Here is a 25100-nt window from a genome sequence, read left to right as displayed (position 1 = left end):
ACATTCCTTCCACCAATCATAAAAACAAAAGAATCATCTGACTGGACACCAGAGAGCAAACGAAACCATGCTCTTGATCATTACATTGATTGCTTCAGGGAAAAAATTGATTGTGAAAGCCTTAACAACCATCATATCCACCACAATCTCTACGCCGCCGAGAGGACAGCCATACAGTCCCGAAATCTAACCACCAGATAGTAAGCAAACCAGCAGTCAAAGGGGGCACCATTGTAGTCCTCAACCATGATGACTATGTTAATGAGGCCAACCAACAACTGTCCAACACCACCTGCTATAAAGAACTCAAAGAAAACCTGACACTGCCGTTTATCCAGGCATTTAAGGATATCATCAAATCCTTCCCCAAACAACTCCAAGAGAAACTCTACAAACTCATCCCCCATAAACCCAACCCAGGGACCTTTTACATGATTCCCAAGATACACAAACAAGGGAACACAGGCAGCACCATCATATCTGGTCACACCACTCTTACTCAAGGAATATTCATAGAATTCATAGAAGCCATTCTCAAACCATTCATCACACAAAGGGCCAGCTTCCTCCAGGACACAAATGACTTCCTCCATCACTTCTTCTTTCCCTATTTTAGCCTCTGATCCTACCTTATTTTCACTGGTGTTCACTATGTTAGACATCCAATCACGACTAACCTTTTAGGTAAAAACTGAAACAAAAATGTCATTTAACACTTCTGCCATTTCCACATTTTCCGTTATTGTTTTTCCCCCTTATTGAGTAGCAGGCCTACCCTGTCCTTGGTTTTCCTCTTGCTAATGTATCTTTCAGGATCTATGGATCTTCACATCTGCCTGTCACAACATGTGGTGTACCTCAGCCAGTGCACTAAATGCCCCAATAACAACTATGTGGGTGAAAACAGGCAATCAGTACACCCTCGAATGAACTCACTCAGGAAAATGATAAAAGACAAAAGCACCCTATTGCCTGTGGGTGAACACTTTTCACAAAGCGATCATGCTATATCTGACCAATCAGCCCTCATCTTCAAAGGAAAACTGCACAACATTTTCAAAAGACAAGCTTGGGAGCTTAAATTCATAACTCTGCCAGACAGCAAAAAATCACAGACTGAACAGAGACACTGGTTTTATGGCTTATTACAACAATCTGTAACCCTCTATCCCTCTCTTTTTGTCCTATGACTGCAGAGATCTTAACGGTACACTCTGCCTTGAATGGTCCCTTACAATATGTGCTAACTACTTATGCTAAACAATCTGTTCTACCTTGCACTTAGCGGTGATGCTGGGAGTACCTTTCCCAGACCTGAAGAAGAGCTCTGTGTGTCTCGAAAGCTGGTCCCTCACTAGCAGAAATTGGTCCAAAAAAAGATATTACCTCATCCACCTTGTCTCTATAGTACTGGAGAGCTCATCAAGATTTTGACAGGGCTCTCAAAGCTTCTCCTGAGACTATGCTAAAAGTAACAGAATCCTAGGAAATCCTCTTCTACTATCAACAGATGTTGTTATCTATCTTCACTTGTGCTCAGCAGCAATCCTCAGACATGACTTGACTTCTGTAAATGAAGCCTTTGGAAGAGTGTATGAGAGTTGCATGATACTGTATAAAGATTTGTTTAATTTTCCAATGTCAAATTCCAGGAATTGGGGTCAATGCTGAGCCATTATACTAAAAATTCTAGCATCAGCAGCCCAAGACCAATTAGGCACTCTGCATAGTTAAACACTGAATGAAAATAGTGTCTCAGGGAACAATCTGATCAAGAATAAAGCTGCTTAGACTCAGTCCTTCATTTCAGTCAAGAGGAATAGAGGGCACTTGCAGGATCAGGACTGATGACTGTAGGTAGAGGCTCCTAGATACTCAGCACCTCTGAAAATCAGGTTATTTTTATTTAGTGGCTTGATTATGGAGTTAGGTGCCCAACTTAAGGGACCTATATTTGAAAATGTTGGCTGTAGTTTTTAGATACATAGTTTTTTAAACATGATCCCACTGTATTCATTGGGCCTTCAGCCCCACCCAGCGCTGCTGGATCCTGCATTTTTATTTTATTTTTATTTTAATAAATATATTCACAGTGCATGTCCGTTTATCCTTGACAAACCTCCTCAGTACATTCATGAAGTTCCCCTCTCAGTTCAGCCCTCATTTTTGTAGCACAAAACCTGTATGTGAACATGACGACGGCTCTGATGCTCTTTGTGAACATAGTGCAGTTCAAAAGAACTTTGTTCAGAGGGGAGCTAATTTTCTTTCTTTCGCACCCTAACCATTGTTGAAGTGTCAAGGGAGCATCCCTCTCATCTCTCAGATTGATGGCATCGTCTAGGACTTCCCACATAGACAAGATAAACTAAAGGCTTCTGCAGACAGGTATGTAACTGTGGAGACAGCAACACTGCAGAAGAGGCCTCCTGATCAGAGGGAATGTTTGTCCCACAGTCAACTTTCTGGCATAGCGGTCACCTTTGACATGACTTGCTGAATAGGAGTTTGTTTTCTAATTTCCATGGTTCAGCCATAGGCCATGCAAAGTAAATACAAGTAAACGGGCAACAGTGGGTTCAAAGGAACATAAGACAAGTATTTCCCCCCTTGGAAGACAGTTTGGGTAGTGTTCACATGTGAATCAATCTGTTTTGGGTCTTTGAAGTGATTTTGATTAAGAAGAGTGGGGTTGAGTACTGAAAATTGATGGGGTCAACAAAAGAGTATCCATCTTTCAGTGCATAGTACTCAGCCGCATCGCCTGTACGCCAGCATGCAAAGTTGCAAATGAGGCTGACACACAATACAACAGACCTTGGGAGATGTAACAAAAAAGGAATACTTCCTCAAACAGGAAAAGGTGTGGCCAACCTGGTCTTGAACTATCTAGAAAAATGGGAATTAGCCCTGGGAAAGTCAGGGAAAAAATGACAAGAAACTCCTATACATAGATAAGTGTGCAGTTGCCAGATCACTGAAAGGAACACAAATCAAAATCTCGCACCACATGTATATGACCTCTTGTCTGTGAGATGACATGCAATCAATTGAAACTATCTCCCACAGTGCTGGAAAGGCGTTGGTCTGAGAACTTTCTGTCATGCTTAATGGGCACATTCAAAAGCACAAATATTCTAAGAAACAGATCCAAAAATATTTTTAAAATAATAAAATTGCGCCTACTTTTACACCTAAGCACTTGATTCTTATTATTACAATTATTTGTAGGAGCCCCAGTAATGGACCAGGACCCCACTGTGCTAGGTGTTATACAAAGAAAACAAAAAAAACCTGTCCCTGCCCCAAAGAGCTTACAATCTAAATAATTTTCCAGATGGACTTACTCTCAAACATCGTCTTGAGAAGCCACACACAAAAAAACCTGTGTGCTTACTTACACCTCTCTACCTCTTCTCTAACCCTAGCCCAACTCCCACAAACAAACAAAAAATCCCAAATCGAAATCTAGAAAATCTCTCAAAAGAGAAATTGAACCAGTGTCTATATGGAAGAGAGTCATAAATGGACATATAGTATAAATGGCCGAGGAATCAAAATCACAAAAATGATTTGAGGGTTGTGAATCAGCTGAACATGAGATCCCAGTGTGACACTGTGGCCAAAAGAGTGAATGTGATCCTGGGATGAATAAACAGGGGAACCTTGAGAGGGAGTGAAGAGGTTATTTTTTACTTCTATATTTGACACTGGTGTGACCGCTGCTGGAACATTGTGTCCAGTTCTGGTGCCCACAGTTCAAGAAAGTTGGTAAATTGGAGAGGGTTCAGAGAAAAGCCAGGAGAATGATTAAAGACTTAGAAAATGTGTCATAGTGATAGATTCAAGAAACTCAATATATTTAGCTTAACTAAGAGAAGGTTAAGGGATGGTTGATTAGAGTCTATAAGTATCTACATGTGGAACAAATATTTAGTAATGGGCTCTTCAATCTAGCAGAGAAAGATATAACATGATCCAATGGCTGGAAGCTGAAGTTAGACAAATTCAGACTGGAAATAAAGTGTACATTTTTAACTGTGAAAGTAATCAATCATTGGGACAATTTACCAAGTGATGTGGTGGATTCTCCATCACTGACAATTTCAAGATTGGATATTTTTTCTGAAGATCTGCTCTAGGAATTATTTTGGGGAAGTTCTATGGCCCGTTTTATACAGGAGATGAGACTAGGTGATCACAGTCGTTCCTTTTTGCCTTGGACTCTATGAACTACAGAACACCTAATTCCACTTTTTCCAAGACTCCAGTGGTAAGTTTCAATATATGACGTACTTCTCTCATATTTATACTGCTAATAGACAATAGGATAATTTTACAGTTTTAAATTAGCAAAAACTGGTGTACTTTACACTTTGTTCTGACCCTCTCTGTATATATGTTACACCAAGCCTTAGGCCATGTCTACACTAGCACTTATGTCATCAAAACTTGTCGTTTTTGTGTGTGAACACCCTCCCCCCCCGAGTGACATAAGTTTTGCCAGCATAAGTGCTCGTGTGCCCAGTGCTATGTTGGAGGGAGACACTCTCCCACCCATATAGCTGCTGCCACTCGTTGAGCTGGTATTATTATGTCAACAGCATAAAAGGGCTACACGAGTGCTTTTACAGTGGCACAGCTGTACTGGTGCCGCTGTAAGCTCAGAAGTATAGACATGGCCTTAGACATATAAAATATTCATCCACTCACTTAGATGCAACTTATACCTCTTTACGTATCATCTTTGAATTCAGTCCAAAGTCTTGTGGAGCTGCGTTTCAGGATGTCCAAGTTGGTATAATGCACACAACAAGAGGGTTGAAAAAGAGATGTTTTATTACTTATAATGTTGTAAGTATTCATTATTTGTTTAGAGCCAACAATTTGCTATGCATTGCACATTATACAAAGAGAAATACAGACCCTTTCCCAAATAGCTTACAATGAGCAGAAGTAGAAACAAAAAAAAGGATGCAGTTTGGTGCTAAGATTGCCTCAGACTTCTAGACACACGTTCAGTGTTTTTTTAGGACCTGGTGTATTATACTTACAGAATTGCAGAATCTGTAGCAAATTACTTGAAATATCTGATTATCAGGGTTAAATTTTCTCCAAGTGTTAGTTAATACTAAAGAGCTTAGCTTCTCAATCTCTTCTATACAACATGCTTAAATTGCCCAGAAAGAGAACTAAGTTACTGGGAAATTTGTTTTTGCACATTACTGGAATAACTGATGAGATTCTGTTTGCCAATGACATCACATTGTTTCTGACTTCATATTACCCCATGACGTCTACCTTCTGTACAAAAGAAAGTGTATTTAATAAATGTCTTGCTTCAATTGTTGTTATCTTTGCATGGGAGTAATGTGTCAAAAGGATCACAAATTCATATTACTACATGTACTATAGAGACAGCATTACCTGAAAGGAGATCACTTTTCCCTTGGAGGGCAGTGCAAATCACATTAAGAATTTGGCTAAGAAGTTTATCCTGTGGAGGCTACAGGGTTAGGGCTAGTCATTCTAGTTCAATTACCTAAGTACAAGTCTTTTCTAGCATTATAATGCAGGCACACCCCCTTGTGCTGAGATAGTGTCAGTTTTCACAACACGTTTTCAGCAGGTGCAGCAAGAAGTAAAGCTGGTGATTTGATAGATGTTGCTCTTCTCTCTGAATTAGTACTGACCCAATACCCTCACCTGGGTAAGGACTATTTGATGATATAGGTGACATCTTTCAGACAAGACAAAAAACTGAGTTATGAGCACTGGTGGTCATGGCAACATTTCTAAGTTTAGAGGGTCCTACCCAATGTCCAGGAAAGATGTTCTCTGTGGATTCTAGAAGTGCCACAGTGAACAATAAAAGCTGGTGCTAGGCAGTACTATGCTCCAGTACTATGTTTCCCACAACATAAGCTAGTTTAGAACACAAAATAACATGTCATGGCACGTGTAGGTACAGAAAACCTCAGAGCAGAACTGTTGAAGCTCTCACAGCTCTAATGAAAATATAATGAATTGGGCTTTTTGTTTTTAGTTTGACCTAGCCTTCCTCTAACAACCCCACCAAAATAGTCTATTAAACTAGCCAACTGAAATAAACACCACCACCACTCCCTTCAGAATGGGGGCAGAAGATGCAGATACAGAGATCACCTTATTCCCATTTTAATAATAGATATCATGGTAGTGATCATAGCACAATAACTAAGAGAGAGAACTGATCTCTCAAAGCATTTCCCAGTGGAAAACCTAGGATAGATTGTTTTTAGGCAGTCTCTTCTTTTTAAGCAGGGCTATAGGGCAACCACTCTTCTCAGAATGTTGCATCTTACAAATCATACTTGAAATTATTCAGCAATGTCTGAACTGGGTTCACGTACTTAGTCAGCTCTTCTACTGCTTCTGTTCCCACCCTGTTAACAGAACAGACAGAGTGTTCATGCATGTTAATTTGCAGAGAGAGGGAACATCAACAAGGGGAAAGGACAGTGAGAAATGAACCAGGTTTCATGATTGCTCCTCACATCAGGCCCCAGTTACTACCAGTCTGCTTCGTTATCCACTGTAGCAGTTGGTGTGTGGGTGGTCTTTGGTGGTTTCAACCCTCATTCTTTTGGTGGATCTCTTTTTCTTTTTTGATGATATGTTGCTTATGCAATATAGGACACTGATTTCCCTGCACCAAGGAGTAATGCAAACTTTTGAGAATATTTCCATGCATTTGTTTGTACTTTATAGTGCAACATGGCTAGAGCTGGCTGGAAAATGGAAAAAAAGAATAAATTACATTTTGTTTCTGTTTTTCATCGAAATGTTCCAACTAGCTATAACCCCTTAAAATGCATTCTCTGAAAACCAAGCCCTGTACTTGTATCTAGCCATCAGATGTCACCCTGGTTATCACTGATTGACTCTGTGGCTGTCACTGATTGACACAAGGGCCTAATCACTTACGGGCGGGAAGTCACACTCCAAATTAGTGCAGCAGCACAATGTGGTCCTTTTCTACCTTTGTCTTGTGTTGTGCTGCATGTTTCTTGAGGACGTTTGCTCTGGAGGATCTGGGTGGTGCAGAGCCAACAGCCTGGAACATTTCCTGTCAGGTGACTGACATATAAATCATTGCTTGACCACTGACTCACACATTTGGGATGATGTATGCACTTAGCGTGACTCAGCTTCCTTTTGGTCACACACATCATCCTCATGTGCAAAGCTCTGCAAAATGGTGCAATAGCCCTTGAAAGTCGGTGTGTTGAAAGACCTGCCCAATGTGGATCAAATTCATCTCTAAATGTTATTCCTGATTATTATGTATTGAACTAGAAACCGCAATCCTGGAGCTGTTGTGCTAACATTGCACACATACACACACACAGAGTCCCACAGAGTTTATACTGTTAATATGTGATGAGAGAAAACAGGTGGGTACAATAAACAAATGGGGGAGCAGCACAAGTAGCATTGAGACTATTATGATTAGCATAACAAGCAGCAGTCACAGCATACCAGCTGCCTAGCCATTGTCAAGTGTTTTGTAGGCAGTAAATAATTTCATGTATGTATTACTGTCCACCAGATTTAACAGGAGCATAAAGCCACATGTGAACTCTTCTTTTTGCTTACACTCTTGCAGTCAAATGACTTTCTGTATATTTGGGTTTGGGCCACTTGACTTGAACCAGCCGTTCAGACTCACACTGGTACTGAAGTATGTTTGTCATATGCAAGTTTCTTTGTAAAATTCCTATGCTGCTTTGGGGCCAGCATATCAGCCCAAGTTTTGGGAGGTGAGTTGTCCATTTTTCCTGAGCATGCAGCCCAACTGCCACTCTTTTTCTTCATTAATTGTGCAACAGACCAGGAAAGCAAGGTCTTTGTTCTGGACTCCCTTTTATCGTCTCCTCTCCCAGCACAAGGGCAGTGGTGCTGACTGTGATAAGCCTAGTTACCTGATTACTTCTGGGTATGTACGTTGCAGGCTCACATTGGGTGACTCAGACCAATGCCATCTCTATTTTAACCATTTTTTCCCCTATAAGAAACACAGAAATGAGGAATAGGAAGAGAGAAGACCAGAGAGACCGGGGTGCACAAAGTGCACAAAATAAGAGTGTAAAATAAATCCCCACAACAACAACCCTTGAAGAGCGACAGTTTGACAATACTAACTCTTCATATATTTGAAATCAAAGTAAATCTCCTGCTGAATTTGAATAGCAAAGGATTGGTCCTATCTCTCTCTCTCTCTCTCTTCTTCTAGCCTTAGTCTCATCTATATGGGGTCAGCTCTTCCAGTCGTTCTTTTCCATTCCAGTCTGTCTTGAAGCAAGTCCTCTGAAACATCACAGCTAATCAAAGCTTTTTTGTATGATAACTATCCTGCTAGCGTTGGGTCTTTTTGACCCTTCTCTAACACTCCGCTTCTAAGTTGAATACCCTCTTTTCTATATATTCTTCCAATCTTCTTTTCACCCAAACCATCTAAGCCTGGATTCCCTCAGCTTTTCTACAATTGGCACCACCTTCTCTTTTCCTCATTCATTCATTCTGAACATGGACTATCCCAAGTGTCCATCTTAACATTTTCATTTCCGCTATATTCAAGATCTGCTCCAGTCTCTTCCTTAGTGCCCAACATCCGGAGCCATACAAAAATGCAGGCCTAATTACCATTTTGTAGATCTTACTTTTCTATTTCATAAGGAATTATCCTGTACGCTATTGAACCTAGGTACTCACATTTCTGTACATTTGGTAGTGGCTCCCCTTCTCTCCCTTCCTCTGACTTACAGTCTTCTTGTCTTCCTGTAAGGTATCATTGAATCTACAGCCCTTATACATTGTTTTATTTCTGCTGATTTCCATGCCATACTTTCAAGTATGTACGTCCATCTCTCTAAATCTTCTTCTCCTTTCTCTTTGTTCTCTCCCACAAGCACTACATCATCTGCAGAAAGCATGCACCAGGGTACCACATTTTGGATGTTTTCTGTAAGTGCATCAAGCACCTACATGAACACGATGGGCCTTAGTGCCAAGCCTTGATGAACTTCAACTCTTACTAGAACTGTTCAGTTTCTCCGCCTGGCCTTATAGGGATATCTCTGGAATATGTAGTACCAGTGTAAAGTTCTCATATGGACCCAAATGTATGTCTCTGCCCTGACCTAGACGTGCTGGACCATATTCATGATATGGTTTATAGCACCTTTTTTCTGGATCCCTCAAATTGCGAATTACACCATCTTAGTGTCCATAATTGCACCTTTTGTATCCTTTCTGAATATAACTGTGACGGTCCACACCCCTAGGGTCATGGCAGCATGGCCCATCAGTCACAGTCTATAAAGCAGCCCTTTGGCACAGGGCAGCATAGACTAGTGACCAGAGTCTGTAGTGCCACTCTTCAGTGCAGGACAGCATGGCCTAGCAGCCAGAGTCTATAGAGCCACCCTTTGATGCAGGGCAGTGGGGCCTAACAGCCAGAGTCTATAAAGCAGCCCTTTGGCACAGGGCAGTGGGGCCTAGTGGCCAGAGTCTATAGCATTGGAGCACCCCTTATGGGGTATGGCAGCCCCAGTAGTGGGGCCCAGGCCCACCCAACTCCATCAGGCCCCAACCCAGGATCCTAACAGTGGCATAGCAGCTTGCCACTGACTCAGCAGGGGGCTCCCACAGAAACATGCTGAGTTTCCCTGGGTGGGAGATACCACTCCATCACCCTCCCTGGGTCACTTCCTACCAGAGTCTGTGTTGGGGTTTCCCATGAGATGTCAGGTCCTCTGTGTTTGGCTGGGCCAGTCATCTCCAAAGGGTTCCTCCAGTCACCGGGGTACAGATAGGCTGTGGACAGCTTCAATTCTCAGTGCAGTCAGGGGCTGTGGCTGGCCCTTCACAGGAGCTTTCCAGGCAAGTCCTTCCCCTAAGGCTTCCAGCCCAGAATGAGCTGGGCTAGCTCCCTTTATACTACTAGAGCACTTGGAGCATGCCCAGTCTTGCCAGGGAGGCGGGACTTCCGCTGTCAATAACATGGGCTTAACCCTGTGTGGGCTAGCGCAGGGTAAGCAGACCCCATCATAATAACCTAGTGACTTTAGAAGAGCCTAAGGAAATTAATAAGTGTAATTTACAAGATGTGGAGGCCAGGAGAAGGTATAAATATTTTCCACCTCAGACTCCACTGACTCACTTCTGAATCTGCTCACTATCTCTAAAGGTACAGAAAGGACTATCAGCAAAAGTGCTTATATTGGTTTTTCCGTCTGCGTTAATTAAACTTGCTTCAGTGAATGTCTTGTCAACACAGAAAAATTTGCTCTTGTGTAATTCAGCTGAGCTCAAATTAACTCAGCGGTCCATAAAGCTCTCATTTTTTTCTGATGATGAAAATGAATAGGATGGGACAAAGAACAGCCCATACTGCAGTAACAGTTACCACCACATGTAAGTGGAACAGACTTTCAGACTTTATTATTAGCTCAGATTTTTAGTTCTAAAAGACTTTCCCCTCCTCTTCTCTCCCTAGTGATTTTTTGAGGGTTTAGATACCTTAATTCCCTGAAGAAAAACATCTGAAGTATTCAGCCATCCTAGTCAGTCAGTTCTAGAGCTGAATGAACATATAAAAGCAAATATAAATCATTCCATGATTTCAAGAAATGTGCATGACTAGATCATGATTTCCTTGAATTTATCCATAAGTCAAATTTACTAAGTTACTTTTTTTTATCTACTCTCTGGACTTGATCACAAACAATTGGCAGCAAGTATTCAGTTCTCAGTATTTAAAAATCAATCACTGTTGGTTAGTTGTGATTGGTCACATAAGTCAAACAGTATCACTTCCATTATCTGAATAAATGAATGTATCTCTTAAACTCAGAATAAGGGGTTGACTGGAGCTTTGAATCTCTCATGGGGAAGCAGAAATGTAAGAGGAGATTAGGAAAATTTAGAAAATTGTAAGTCTCAATCAGGGGCGGCTCCAGGCACCAGTGCTCCAAGCACGTGCCCGGGGTGGCAAGTTGTGGGGGGCATCCTGCCGGTCCCTACAAGGGTGGCAGTCAGTCTGCCTTCAGCAGCTTGCCTGCGGGAGATCTGCCAGTCCCGCGGTTTCAGCGGCAATTCGGCAGCGGGTACGCCGAAGGCGCGGGACCGGCGGACCTCCCGCAGGCAAGCCGCGAATCCGTGGGACCAGTGGACCTCCCGCAGGCATGCCACCAAAAGCCGCCTGACTGCCGTGCTTGGGGCGGCAAAAAACATAGAGCTGCCCCTGATTTCAATAGAGCCAGATAGAATTTGGCCAAGACATGATTCTGGGGCTGGGGTGGGGGGAAGGCCTCTGCTTTGCTGACTGGGTATAAAGTTTAAATGTAATTTCTTCCATAACATTCACACAAAAAACTGTGTGAATTCTGAAGGGTACAGTAATACCTTGCCTCTGTGCCAGAGCTCTGGAAAGGGGCTTTGGGAAGCCCTGTCCACCCTCTGAGTTAATAAGCAGTGTCCCATTTTAAATAAAATATGCCATTTCTGGTGTGACTACTCAAGCATGTGAGCTTAAAGTTCACTTTCTGCAACCTTGTGCAATTGAAACCTGACCACTCATATGTTTGTGGGAAGTGAATTAAACAAGGGTGGAACAGCAAAGCCCAAATTCATTTTTAAATTCTAGTGAATGATTACAGTAATGTTTTAGGGTATGATCCCAGCTGTAGTCGATACACGAAGTCCTTTCATTGTCACAGGCATTCCTACTTAAAGAAGGCTATTTCATCGTCAAGGAACAAATACATTTTATTTATTTATTTATTTATTTATTCTATTTATATATTTATTTATATATTTATGTTTTTATTTTTTACCTTCCTTTCAGAAAAAGTTTGTTGGAGGGTGGGATTTGGTGTAAACTGAGATTTACAGAGTGGTGTGAGGACACAAAGGGTTCATTGTTAGGACTGCAATCTGTCATGCAGGAAGGCTGTCATAGAAGCCTAGAAAAGAAAAACAATGAAACACAACAGTTATGTTACAGAAAGAGACTTTAACTCACCTTGGGTCTGCTCAGCTTTAGCTTTCCATGTTGGACCACCTGCCAGGAAATGTGTGGCAGGCTGACCCTCCCCAACTCTAAATCACTTCTGAGAGGTAGAACTTCATATAAAATGAGATGGACGATGGGCCTGGTAAAGAAAGAGGAGAGATTTATAACTATACAATATTTCTCTCTTTGAAAATTAAATGGCACGTTAGAGAAAATAAAAAGGGGTCCTCTGAAAGGGGCAATCCCATGCATGACCAGTTCAATATTTAGGACCTAGTGGACGAATGGCATAAGTATATAAATTAAAGGAAGTTATTGTTTTGCAAGGTAAGAGTTACAAAAATGAAGGGAGTTCTATGCTTCTCCAGGTCTTCAATAGAGTTTATGTCCTTAAGAAACACTGAACAATAATCTCCCACGAAGGGGTGTGTGGCTGGTATTTTAACAGACCCTCTTTAGAAGTTGCATCCACAATGATGAAAGAGAAGGAATCACAACATGATCCTCATGTCAATCTGTAGGGACAGCTTCATTAGATTCAACCCTGAGCTGGTTGCAGGAAAGTGATTTTGTCTGTAGAAATATTGGATAAATGAAGGGGCAGATGTTATCCTTGGAAACGTAAAAAGATGTGAGGTTTTCAAGGGTAGTTGTGTACATCCTCTGGATTTTGGCTGTGTGTCAGAACACATGATATAGTTGCTAAATGACATCTTACCTAATGGAGAGGAATTAATGGGCACTTTTGGTTCTGAAATCACAATATTAATATCTCAGCCTTAGGAGTTACTATACCTACAGCAGTGTCTGAACACATTGGCCCAGATCCTCAGCTGGTGCAAATTGGCATAACTGCTCTAAAGTCAATGCAGCTATGCCAGTTTTCATTAGCTGAGGATCTGGCCCTTTGTCTTGAAAGATACGGGATAAAAAACATCTGTCGTAAACTACTGAAGTTTGGCTTACAAAGTCCCAACAAGTTAGCTCTTTATTCTTTATCAGGGCAGGCTGCACACAATGAAAACGTGGACAAGGGAAATTTGCACAGCATTTAACTTAGGTCAAAAAAACAAGTAATTTGTTAAGTGGCAAGGGCACCAACGCGTGCCACGTCACGCTGGATTTTCTTTAAAAATAAAAAAAATAACAAAGTTAAACTTTCAGTCAACCTGAAAATATTTGCTTTTTATGGGGGCAGTGCGGAACGAATGGGACAGCAAATCTTTCTTCAGTGGTCCATTTTCAGAGACTGAAAAGCTCTATAGAGTGAGTGGGAAGAGAAGGGAAAGGAGGGGTTACAGAGAGCGAGAAAAGATGGGGTGAAAGAGAGTAAGCAAAAAGGAAACAGAAAAGTGAGGACAAATGAAGAAAGAAAGAAAGAAAGAAAGAAAGAAAGAAAGAAAGAAAGAAAGAAAGAAAAGACCAGTAAGCACTGAAGTAAATATGGTGTTATCAGAGGTCACAATATTAAAAAGCATAACAGGCATAGAAGTCAAACCTGACCTCTCCCATGACTAGGCTAATACATTTTTGATAGTCAATATAACAGATTCTTTTAAAGAATCATTCAGCTGCACAAAGGGAAGCCTCTGAAATCAGCCAAAGAAAGAAAGAATGAAAAATCAAATGTCACACAGAGAATCCAGGAACAAACCACAAAACTGAAAATTCCTGCTGTCCATGAACAGCTAACAGGAATCAGTTCAAACCTGAAAGGCCAGGGTGTTCCCTATTTTTAACAGGACAATTTCACACCATCATATCTGTAAAATGTGTGACATTCTTGGATCAAGTGCAAATTAATTACTTCTTAATTATTGATGAACTTGACTATTCACAGAAAAGTCATAATTTTACTGAGCACTTTCCAAAAAGGAAAATATGCTGCGAGGAATCTAAAAACTGAATTATCATTTTAATCTACAAACATATGCTAAGAATGTTTGCTTCTAGCTGATCGTGATTTTTTAAACTTTTTTGTTTTGTAAATTACCCACATACACACACACACACACACACTCCCTGGCTCAAACCATTTTTTCAAAGATGTACTCCCTTTCCCTTGTCATTAACAAGCTTGTTTCCGTTATTTCAATGGGCTTTTTTTTTGTTGCTCAACATTACTTTTTCCTGTTCCTACCACTGCACAACAGACTTATGCTCTCTAAGCCGGCATTTCTATTTACTTTTTTATTATTAACTTCCCTCTCCCCTTTACATGTGCAAGGTCAGAACAGGCAGCTGTAATCTATTTATATGTGAATGCACATTATTTCAGCCTTTTTTTGTTCACAGTAGCTGTATTTTAGATTTAAAAGGGGTATATACATTCTGCATTTTTGCACAGTGCTTTTGAACTGTCATTATTTTAATAATTAACAAAATAATAGAGTAAAACAATATTGTACTTGTAATCTCTCTCTCTCTCTCTCACACACACACACACACACACACACATGCACAGTGAAAGCAGGACTGCTGGATAGTTTTGACCTCCAGTGTCCGCAAAATGAGCAATGGACAATATAGAAGGTTGGCTGCTTCTATACAGACCTGCTTTTGTGTTCTTGTCCGGGGCTTGATCCTTGGAGCCCTGTGCGCTCAGTGGATGCCAGGGAGATAGATGTGATCTGTTAGCCTCATCCAGAGCCGGCAGCTGAGCCACTTTCACACAGGGAGGCAGGTATGGCAATGCCTGGGTAACAGATGAGAACCCATGGGGAGCCCTTGACTATGGAGAATGAAAAATCAAAAGAAACCATATTGGGCACAGATACAAAAGGAGTCCCCTGTTCCTTTTCTATCCTCCCTTGTTCCTTTTCTCCTCTTCCTTACTAGGCTGTAATGAATGTGGAAAACTGCTTTCCCTCTGGAAGTATTTGAGTACACATAGGCTCCAGATGCTATTCTATGCAAATACTTCCACTGCTTTCCTGCCCGAGAGCATTTCATGTTAACCCTTCTGCTGATCCATTTGCTATTTTTCTCTCTCCATATAGAGTGTGTGTGGGGTGGGGGAGGCATTACTTCAAATACATCATTTTTTCTCAAAGGGCAGTTTTACATACCATGTAGTGTATTTTGGTTCACCAAAATTGAGGGCCCAATGCAGCAGTTAACAAATTTCTGGTGTCAAAGTAAATTTGACACTTTAATCATGTCACCTCCTGGGTCAAATTCTATCATTGTTGTTACACACACAGCTCCCACTGAAATCAGTGCAAGCTGATAAACCAAGGCAGAATTTGTCACAATGTAAACAATAGCTAAAAGAATTTTATAGATTTTCAAACGCGCTGGCTGGTCTAAGTGATTTCAACGGAGTGAAAGGAAAACACAATGCAAAAGAACTCTAAAGAACTCCTGTCAGGTACTGAGTGACATTCGACTCCTGTTGACTGTTGATAGTTAAATACCGGTAATACAGAAATTATCAATCACTTATTGCTTGCCACCACTTACAGAATATAACCACACAGGGCTTCCAAAAATTATTCTTATATCCAACAGGAAAATAAGAATCTGAAGAGCAGCATGCCCCCTCTAATGTGTTCCCTTTAAGCTGAAACTCCTACCCTAATGAAATCCTTTAAGTTTTTGAGGAAAAGTAAACATATTTACTGAGGTTTTGTAGCATGCTACACCTTAAACTATTTTTATAGCTATTCTTATTTATAATCACCCAGTTTGGAATAGTGTCTGGTTGTGCTGATACCCTCTTCTCTGGCATTCACATACAAGTCATTCTGCTTTCTAGGAGATCACTCCACACATGGTTCTGAGGATCCCTTACTTCATTATCCTGGACACCACTGTTTTTTTCCCTATTGAACACCCAAAGGTGAACTTCTGATCCCATTGGGACCCCAATAGGAGTTTTGCCATTAACTTCATTAGGGTCAGGATTTCTCCCCAAAAGATCTTCCCTCTCTAAACAAATATCAACATGAAGGGAGAAAAGCCACAGAAATATCAGCAGAAGGCAAGTCATTAGGCAACGAGATATAAAGGAGAAGAAAATATGCTTCTTAATTGGCATAGCAAGGCATGAGTCCATGTACTATCCAGTCCAGGCCTCAATGCCCCAAAGGACACAAAAATGAGGACATTAGTTAAATAGAAATTAAAAGGAACAATCACAAGGATGAAATGCTTGCCAATTGCACGGAGGCTATTTAAAAACACCATACTAGAGGCTCAAATTATATGAATACCCCAAATAATAATAATTTAAAAAAAACATTAAGAGGACCAACAAAAATACCACCATAGCTAAATAGCAGAGTAAAAGAGGCAGTTAGAGGCAAAAAGACATCCTTAAAAAATTGGAAGTCAAATCCTATTGAGGAAAATAGAAAGGAGTATAAACTCTGGCAAGTCAAGTGTAAAAATGACATTGAAGAGCAACTAGCTAACGACATAAAAAAATAACAGCAATTTTTTTAAGTACATCAAAAGCAGGAAGGTTGCCAAACCATGAGTGAGGCACTGGACATTTGAGATGGTAAAGGAGCACTCAAGGAAGACAAGACTGTGGGAAAGAAGCTAAATGAATTCTATGCATCAGTCTTCACTGAAGAGGATGCGGGGGGGAGATACCACATCTGAGCTATTCATTTTAGGTGACAAATCTGAGGAACTGTCCCAGATTGAGGTGTCAATAGAAGAGGTTTTCAAACGAATTGATAAATTAAACAGTAATAAGTCAACAGGACCAGATGGCATTCACCGAGAGTTCTGAAGGAACTCAAATATAAAACTGCATAACTACTAACTATGGTATGTAATCTATGGCTTACATCAGCCTCTGTACCAGATGACTGGAAGGTAGCTAATGTAATGCAGATTTTTTTAAAAGGCTCCAGAGGTGATCCTTGCAATTACAGTGAAAAAAGCCTAACTTCAATACAAACTATGGTAATGAACAAAATTCTCCAGCACATTAACACAATGTATTGGGGGATAGTCAACAGAGTTTTTGTAAAGGGAATTCATTCCACACCAATCTTTTAGTATTCTTTGAGGATGTCATGTGGTTAAAAGTAATCCAGTCAATATTGTGTACTTGGTCTTTCAGAAAGCCTTAGATAATGTTCCTCACCAAAGGCTCTTAGGCAAACCAGGCAGTCATGGGTTAAGAGGGAAGATACTTGCATGGCTCAATAACTAGTTAAAAGATAGGAAACAAAGGGCAGGAATAAATGGTGAGTTTTCACAATGGAGAGAGATAAATCGTGGGGTCTCCCAAGAATCTGTACTGGGACCTGACTGTTCAATATGGTCATAAATGATCTAGATAAGAGTCTCAAAAGTGAGGTGGCAAAATTTGCCGATGACACAAAATAATTCCAACTAGTTAAGTCGAAAGCTGACTGTGAAGAGTTATAAAGGGATCTCACTAACCTGGGTGACTGGGTGACAAAATGGCCGATGAAATTCAATGTTGATAAATGCAAAATAAAGTGCACTGGAAAAAATAATTCCAATTATACATACAAAATGGTGGGGTCTAAATTAGTTGTTAGATGTATTTGAATTAGAAAAAGTACACTGAAGGGCAACAAAAAGGAATAGAGGTATGGAAACTCTTCCAAACTTGGGGAGATTAAAAAGACTGGGACTGTTCAGCTTAGAAAAGAGATGACTAGGGAGGTGGGGTTCTGATAGAGGTCTATAAAGTCATGACTGGTGTGAAGAAAGTGAATAATTGCTTTTAACTAAAATAGTTAAATGAAATATTTAAAAAAAACCCAAAATTAAATCGATTATGTCAGCCAAGTCAATGTGAGAAACTTAAAATACTGGCTTCTGCAGCTAACACAGTTGTCTTCACCTTCATTTTCCTTTTTGTTCATAATCTGGAAAGGAAAAACAAGCTTTCCTGCCTTTTCAGGTCCCAAACAATTTCTCAATTTGGAATGAATTAGTCCAAAGGAAGAAAATATTCTTTCTACACTGGCAGAAGAAGCTACTGCTGTTAAAAGTGAGATTGTCACTTGAACAGTCTCTGAATCCAAGTACTTAAGTGACTTCTACCAGTTCACTGGTGTGACTTTCTTTAAAACATTATCAGCAAACATATATTTCTTGAATGGTTCTTATTCCCAAACTGGGTCTCTTTTACAGCCTGCTGCCATTATAGGTTTTCCCTTCTAGTGAGAGAATGCTGTGGTAGATCTCAAATCAATGAAGGCTACACTCAGAAAGACCTCAAGACTTCTGGAATATGCTGCTCAAAGAGTTTCACTTTTGTTTCTACTGCCTGTCCCTCCCTTCTCACATTTATCTCCAGGCTTCTTCTCCTTGTCCAGATCTATTTCGCCCCCAACAATCTTCTATTCATTGAACTTTTTGAAACTTTGCTCTTTTAGAGAGAGGTAAGGGATTGACTCTGTGTACACAAATTTGCAGAGGGACAGTAGAGTTGAGGTCTGTTGTTTCTCACCTCCTATATATTATTTATTTATTTATTTTAAAACATTTTTGCTGTTAACAAGCATGTTATCTCTGGAGACACAAATCCACAGTTTGAGAACTACAAAACTAAACATCTCTGACGGTATCTTCTAGACTGAGCACTGAGTCCCATTGGGTAGATAGAAAGATTAACCTAAATAATCTATACAGAATCCCCTGGAACCCGATAAGATTGGGTCCCTAATCCATGAACTATTGGAACTCATTTACAAAACTTTTATTAAACATTGCATGAATATATTGTCTCATACTATAGAATTAGAATTTATAACCCCTATTCCATGATCAGATATCTTTAAACTATAATGTATCTTAATTAAAACTATCTTTCCCTCAAAAAGCATTTTATCAGAAAAAAATCTGATTTAAATTAAAAAAAATCCGATTTAAATTAAAAACATCTGATTTTCTTTATTTTTTTTTAAAAAAAATTATTGATTTTTATCCACCCCGCTTAATTCACAAATGTTTATAAAGCACTTTGAAATCTATAGGTGGAAGACGCGATAGAACCATAAGGTACTAATAAGGAAAAAATTAAATAATGTAAGACATAGAACTTTCTGCATCAGATGATATTATTTCACATTTTGTTTGTTTTGTGGTTGAAGCTGGATGAAGAATTTTCTGGCCTTCACAAAATGAGCTAAGTGATTGCAGCTTATAGCGTATTCTGATACTATAATGAATGCAGGGAATCATTCTCCTTCTTTGGAAACCTTTAAATCAAGACTGGATATTTTTCTAAATGATATAATCTAGTTCAAACAAGAATTACTTCAGGGAAGTCCTATGGCCTATTACAGGAGGCCAGACTAGAGGCTTCTGGAATTAGAATCTGTGAATTGATTATTAAATTGAGACAGTGTACAAAGCATAGTGCTAGTGTGTACCATGTTTTTTGTGAGGAGAGAACTTCAAAGAATTCAGTGGTTCAGTTCAGGCACCAAAAGTTCAATGGTTTACCTGAACTCAGACCTTGTGAGATTATCCCATGTTGTCATCTCCTTCCAAATATGTCTCTTCTTGATCCCTTCGCACCCAGCCCTCAGACAGGTCGCACATCTTCCTATGAATTCTCCAAGTCTCCAGCTTTCTCCTCAGCATTCATTGAAAGGGCCAGATCCATGCATCTCTGTGAGATCTGGGCACTTTCACTTTCAGTTTTTGCACTAGATGAAGACCGGCCACCCATTCACAAAGTCCACCAATCTGAATGACTTTCAGCCGCTAACAATCTGAAGCCTGAGCCAAAGCCCCCAGGGGTCTTTCCATTGAACTCAGTGAGCTTTGGAACAGGTCACAAGTCTTAATTCAAACTAGTGGCCTGGAAATGAAAAACCCATTGCTGTCTCCTGAGACACTTATTCTCTTTGGTCTTTGTTTCTGTGGTGAGCTTACCATGATCCTTCAGCTGGCTTCTGATCTTTCACCATTCTTCTGAATTGTCATTGTTGTGTATTGCAAATGATTTCTGGTGTGCATCTCTTTATATGCAGCTGTGGTTGCATCTGTGCAAGCCATTCTTCTAAAGGTGCATTTGCCTTGCAACTTGGACAGTAATGAAAACTTGGTTTGGTCAGTAAAGCAAACAATTAATGTATGGCTAGAAAACACACAGAGTTTAGATATGGGAAACACGAATGTATCATTCTTACAAAGCCACTCTTCTGATCATCACTGCACTTTTAGGCAGTCAGTTTTAGAGTCTCAGTTTTAGAGTCTTTTATTTTTCCTCTCGGTAAATATATTCAACAAAGTAATTACTACTACAAGTTTCATACTGTATTTAGTACTAATACTATAATATATGAAGACCAAGGGAGCCATTCTGAGTTAAACCACCATACAAAAATATATAGGTGCATATACAACCTATAAAATGAAATGTCTCTGTGTGTGCAGTTTGTTTATAGAATTTCCTGTGCTTCTGAAAATGACTTTAATTCAAAACCAGAATGGCACTCATTCACTCACTGTATCACCAAAGCTAGTGGAAAGGCTTTCTTTCATCAGTCTTCACTGCCAAAGAAGTTGGAGAGACACCTACCCCAGGACCAGGGAGGACTTTGAGGAATTTCAGAGAGACCTAAACAAGGTAGGTGAATGGGCAACATGATGGCAATTATCAGAGGGGTAGCCATGTTAGTCTGGATCTGTAAAAGAAGCAAAGAAGCCTGTGGCACCTTATAGACTAACTGACGTTTTGCAGCATGAGCTTTCGTGGGTGAATACCCACTTCTTCGGATGCAAGTAGTGGAGATGGCAATTGAAATTCAGTATCATTAAATGAACAGTAATGCACATTGGAGGGGGAAATGTAAACTACTAACACACCTTCAAGAGTTCCAAATTAGCTGCAGCAGTTCAGGAAAGGGACCTGGGTGTTACTGAAGACAGTTCAAATAAGACATCTAGTCAATGTGTCGCTGTGGTCAAAAAACAAACAAGATGTTGGGAGGCATAAGGAATGGGATGGAGAATAATACAGAGAATGTTATGCATTTATATAAACCAGTGTTGTGGCCTCATGTTGAATACTGTGTGCAGTATAGGTCCCTCCATCTCAGAAAAAAATACTGCAGAATAAAGGGGGTGACAAGAATAATCAATGTCATGGAGAAACTCTCATGTGAAGAGTGATTGAAAAGATTAGGATTGTTTCCCTTAGGAAGGAGACCCATAAGAAGGGACATGACAAAAGTGTATCAAATAATGAATGGTATAGAGCAGTGGTTCTCAAAGTGGGGTCCCTGGACCCCTGGGGATCTTCCATGGGTTACATGGTGGGTTCCATCCCTTGAACCAGGCCCAGAATGTGCTAGAATGGCATTCTGGAGCTTTACCCACACAGAGGATGCCATTTTGTTCTCAAAATGGTGTCCTCCGTACAGCGTGACTTTGCACGCACAGTGCATGTGAGGTAACATTGGTGGGAGCATTCCCACACTGCCAGGAGCATTCTCACACTATGGGGGTGTTCCAGTAGTACTAGAAATGAAAGGCGTCCAGGACACTTGGTAGGATGCGAAAAGGAACCGGGGGGGAGTTTGGGAACCACTGGGATAGAGAAAGTAGAGATGGAACTTTTGTTCTCACTGTCTTAATGAAATTAAAAGGTAGAAAACTGAAAATTATCCCACATTTGTCTATTGCAGGTTCTGACACTTTCCTCTGAGGCACGTGTTACTAGCTACTGACAGAGCCTGAATACTGAACTAGACAGAGCTCTGCTTGTGAGCCAGTGTGACAGTTCCTACGTTCCTGTGTGACAAAGGCTAAGCAAGCAGTTGTGAGTTCACAGTAAAATGGAGTAACTTGGAGGGATAATGTGGCTGGAATCTTTTTCTTGTTAAATTCTTAGGTTCTTGTCCTACAAGCAGCTCTGTCTGGGTAGATTCCTGTGCCTATGCGGAGCAGTTCTTAGCTGTTACTTAACCATGCGGTCGTTCTCTTTTTACTCTGTCTTCACAAATGAATGCCTCCAGCCCTCTAACTCTTTTTATTGCTTTTCTCTGAACTCTCTCCAATTTCTCATTATATTTCTGATAATGACATGCCAGAACTATTTGCCACATTCCAGGGATGGTTGTCCCAGAGCTTATGGGGAGTTACTTTATTTATTATTAATGATTAATTATTATTACTGTTGTTGTTGTTGTTTGTTGTATTGCCATAGTGTCTAGGAGCCCCAGTCATGGAGCAGGACCCCATTGTGCTAGCTGCTGTATAAATACAGAACAATCAGACATTTCCTGCCCCAAAGAGTTTACAGTCTAAATTCTGTTGTCTCCTTGCTCTGTGATGTGATGCCTCTGCACATGCAGCCCTAATCTGTGGTCCAGATTCTGATACCCTTTCTCAAGTTGCACAGCTGAGTCAGTGAGACTGCTTGTGGCATACCGTGCTAGTCAACATATGTTGAGTATGAACCTGAATCTGGCCTTGTATTAACTCTTTCTTCTGCCCATCACACTTCAAACTCATATCTGATTATAGTCTAAGAAGCATTCTTAAGTCTCTTTCAGCATTCCTGCTTTCCAGGTGTCTACCTCCCATTGAAAACTGCTGGTTTGGATTATTCTCCCCAGCCCTCATTATATTAACTTGCATTTTCCAAAATAGATTCATGTTTTGCTATTACTTGCCTACATTTCTAATCTGTCTGGGTCCCTTTGCATTTTCTTCTCCATCGCCACTGGTACTGCTTTTCTGTACTTGCTTGAGTGAGGGCCAGATGACTGATGATGTTATTGAGACTGTGATCAACTCTGGAACTAAGAAGATTCAGCTGCCAGCACTTGGGCAAGTCATGAGAGCTCTCTGCACCTCAGGTGTCCATCTGTAAAATGGGGAGACCAATACTTTTTCCTTTCTACTACCCCCTGTCTGTCTTTTCTCCTTAGATCATAAATTCGGTGCCACGGGAACTGCCTTTTTCTGTGTTTGTGCAACGCCTCGCACAACCGGGCCCCAATCTCAGTTGAGGCCTCCAGTCAGTATTGCATTACAAATAAACAATAAATAATCATTTTTATGAGTAAAATGCCTGCTTGCAGAGCAGCAGCTGAGCGTGAGCCTGCTGGAGGCTGTAAGCAGCAAAGGGTTCTTCAGATGTAAGCTGAGTTTGTAAATATTTGTGGTGCATTTGATTGCAAAGCAGACAACTTTGTGTAAAGAATGTTATGCCTCTTTAAAAGCCTAACACACATGGGAGAATGTTTTCTTCAGCCAGAATCCAAAGCACAAGCATGAAGTATGTCTCTTTTCTGCTAAGTTCCAGAGAGGAAAATGAAGTCCCTGCCCAGTTCTTATCTAATCATTCCCGGAGAGATTCTTCAACCCTGATTCATATTTACAGACTTAGTTGCCTCCCTGTTCCCTTTTATAGTGTGTGAGTGGGGGCGGTGGGCATGATTAATTGATTCCTCACAGATGGCCCAGCCCTCCTCCCTGTAAATCCCTGCACTCCTGGGAGGCAACCGTGGTCCTTCTATTAGCCAGAGGAGAGAGTTAACCTCTTTCTTGCTGGGCTATTCTCCCAGTCGGAGAGGTGTTCCTAATGTTAGCTTTTAATATCGCCTATGAAAGTATTGGCTTTTGTGTTTTTGCTTGGAGAGGCATGCGGAAGGCTACTTGCCATTAGCTGGAATGACAGAATAGATCACTCCAGTGGGATACAGGTTAGAATCATAGAACCATACCATAGGGTTAGAAGGAACTGCAGGGGTCATCTAGTCTAACCCCCTGCCAAGATGCAGGATTTGTTGTGTCTAAAACCATCCAAGACAGATGGCTATCCTGTTATGTGGGTTCATAGTTAGTATGCAATGAAGCCTGAGTCCGAATATTCAACAAATCCCCCCAAATGGGTGCACTCAGATACTAAGGAGGAGACTGTCTCCTTATCATAGATGCTGAGTTTCTAATCTGCTGGGTGGTGCTCCCCCTGGCTTCGCCCAGGCCCTGCCCCCACTCCACTCCTTCCTCACAAGGCCCCACCTCACCCTGCTTCTTCCCACCCCGCTTTGCCCCACCTCTTCCCGCCCCCACCCCACCTCTTCCCCGCCCAGTTCTGCCCCCTCCCCCGAGCGTGCTACGCCCTCGCTCCTCTCCCCGTGCCTCCTGACGCCGTGAAACAGCTGATCCGCAGTAGGCGCTGGGAGGAGGGGGAGGCGCTGATCAGCGGGGCCTGCAAGTGGGCAGGAGGCACTGGGGGAAGGGAGAGGTGCTGACAGGGGGGCTGCTGGTGGCCCCGGAGCACCCACAGAGTTGGCGCCTATGCTCCTTATGGCATTTTGCACAGGGGGAATCAGTCCATTTAAGTGAAATCCACCCCATTTTTACGGCTCCTCGTCCTTTCCAGATCTCTGGGAGAGTGACTCAACTGGAACTCTGCTGCCAAGCACTTTCCTGCCATCCTGCCTCCAGAACCTCCCTTAAAGGTGTGAGTGCAGTCACACAAAAAGTTCTAGGGCTGGGCAGGAGTAATGCTCAGCCTGAGATTTCTGAGGGAGCAATCCCCTCCTGCCAGGGCTAAAGCACATTGGGGAGATCTAGTGGTGAAACATGCACTTCCATTGCCTGCACTGTACCTGCCTTGTAGATAAACTTCACTTGCCGGTGCTGTCAAGCTAGCAACTTTCACCAGCACTAACTTCACTCGGAAAGAAAAAAAGATCCAGTATTAGAGATATCCCAGCAGAATGACTTTTATTTTGTTCATTGCTGAATTCTCATCTCCTCATCTTCCCCTTTCTTGTTTCTATATCACTCCACCTTGTTGTTTTTGCATTGCATTTTAAAGCCATATCACCATCTAAATATAAAAAAGTGATTCTTCCTCAGAACTAGGTGACTATTAGTGGAGTTGTGACAGGTTAGAGAAATATACCTGCTGAGCAAATTCTTCTTTAAAAAAATGCAAATATTAATAATGAAAAAGAGCTTCAAGCTCATAGGCCTAAGGGGCAGCTTAATTAAAGATTTGGGAGCAATTAAACTGGAAAGTAAAAATTAAAATGAATCATCTAGAAAACATTAACTGTCCCTTTGGGGTTCATTG

At 41.1% G+C, this 25100-nt stretch overlaps 1 long non-coding RNA gene across 1 annotated transcript; it reads right to left on the bottom strand.

The window, feature by feature from the left end:
• Nucleotides 1-6786: 6786 nt before the first annotated feature.
• Nucleotides 6787-9930, bottom strand: LOC120401800. Its single transcript, XR_005596742.1, has 3 exons — nucleotides 9758-9930; nucleotides 8755-8962; nucleotides 6787-8047 (listed from the first exon to the last, which is right to left on the bottom strand). It is a non-coding gene; the product is annotated as an uncharacterized LOC120401800 (long non-coding RNA).
• Nucleotides 9931-25100: the final 15170 nt, after the last annotated feature.

This window comes from Mauremys reevesii, linkage group 3, assembly GCF_016161935.1.
Source record: "Mauremys reevesii isolate NIE-2019 linkage group 3, ASM1616193v1, whole genome shotgun sequence".
Lineage (NCBI taxonomy): Eukaryota > Metazoa > Chordata > Testudines > Geoemydidae > Mauremys > Mauremys reevesii.
Note: the sequence above shows the minus strand (reverse complement) of the source record. Positions and strands in the feature narration are given on the sequence as shown.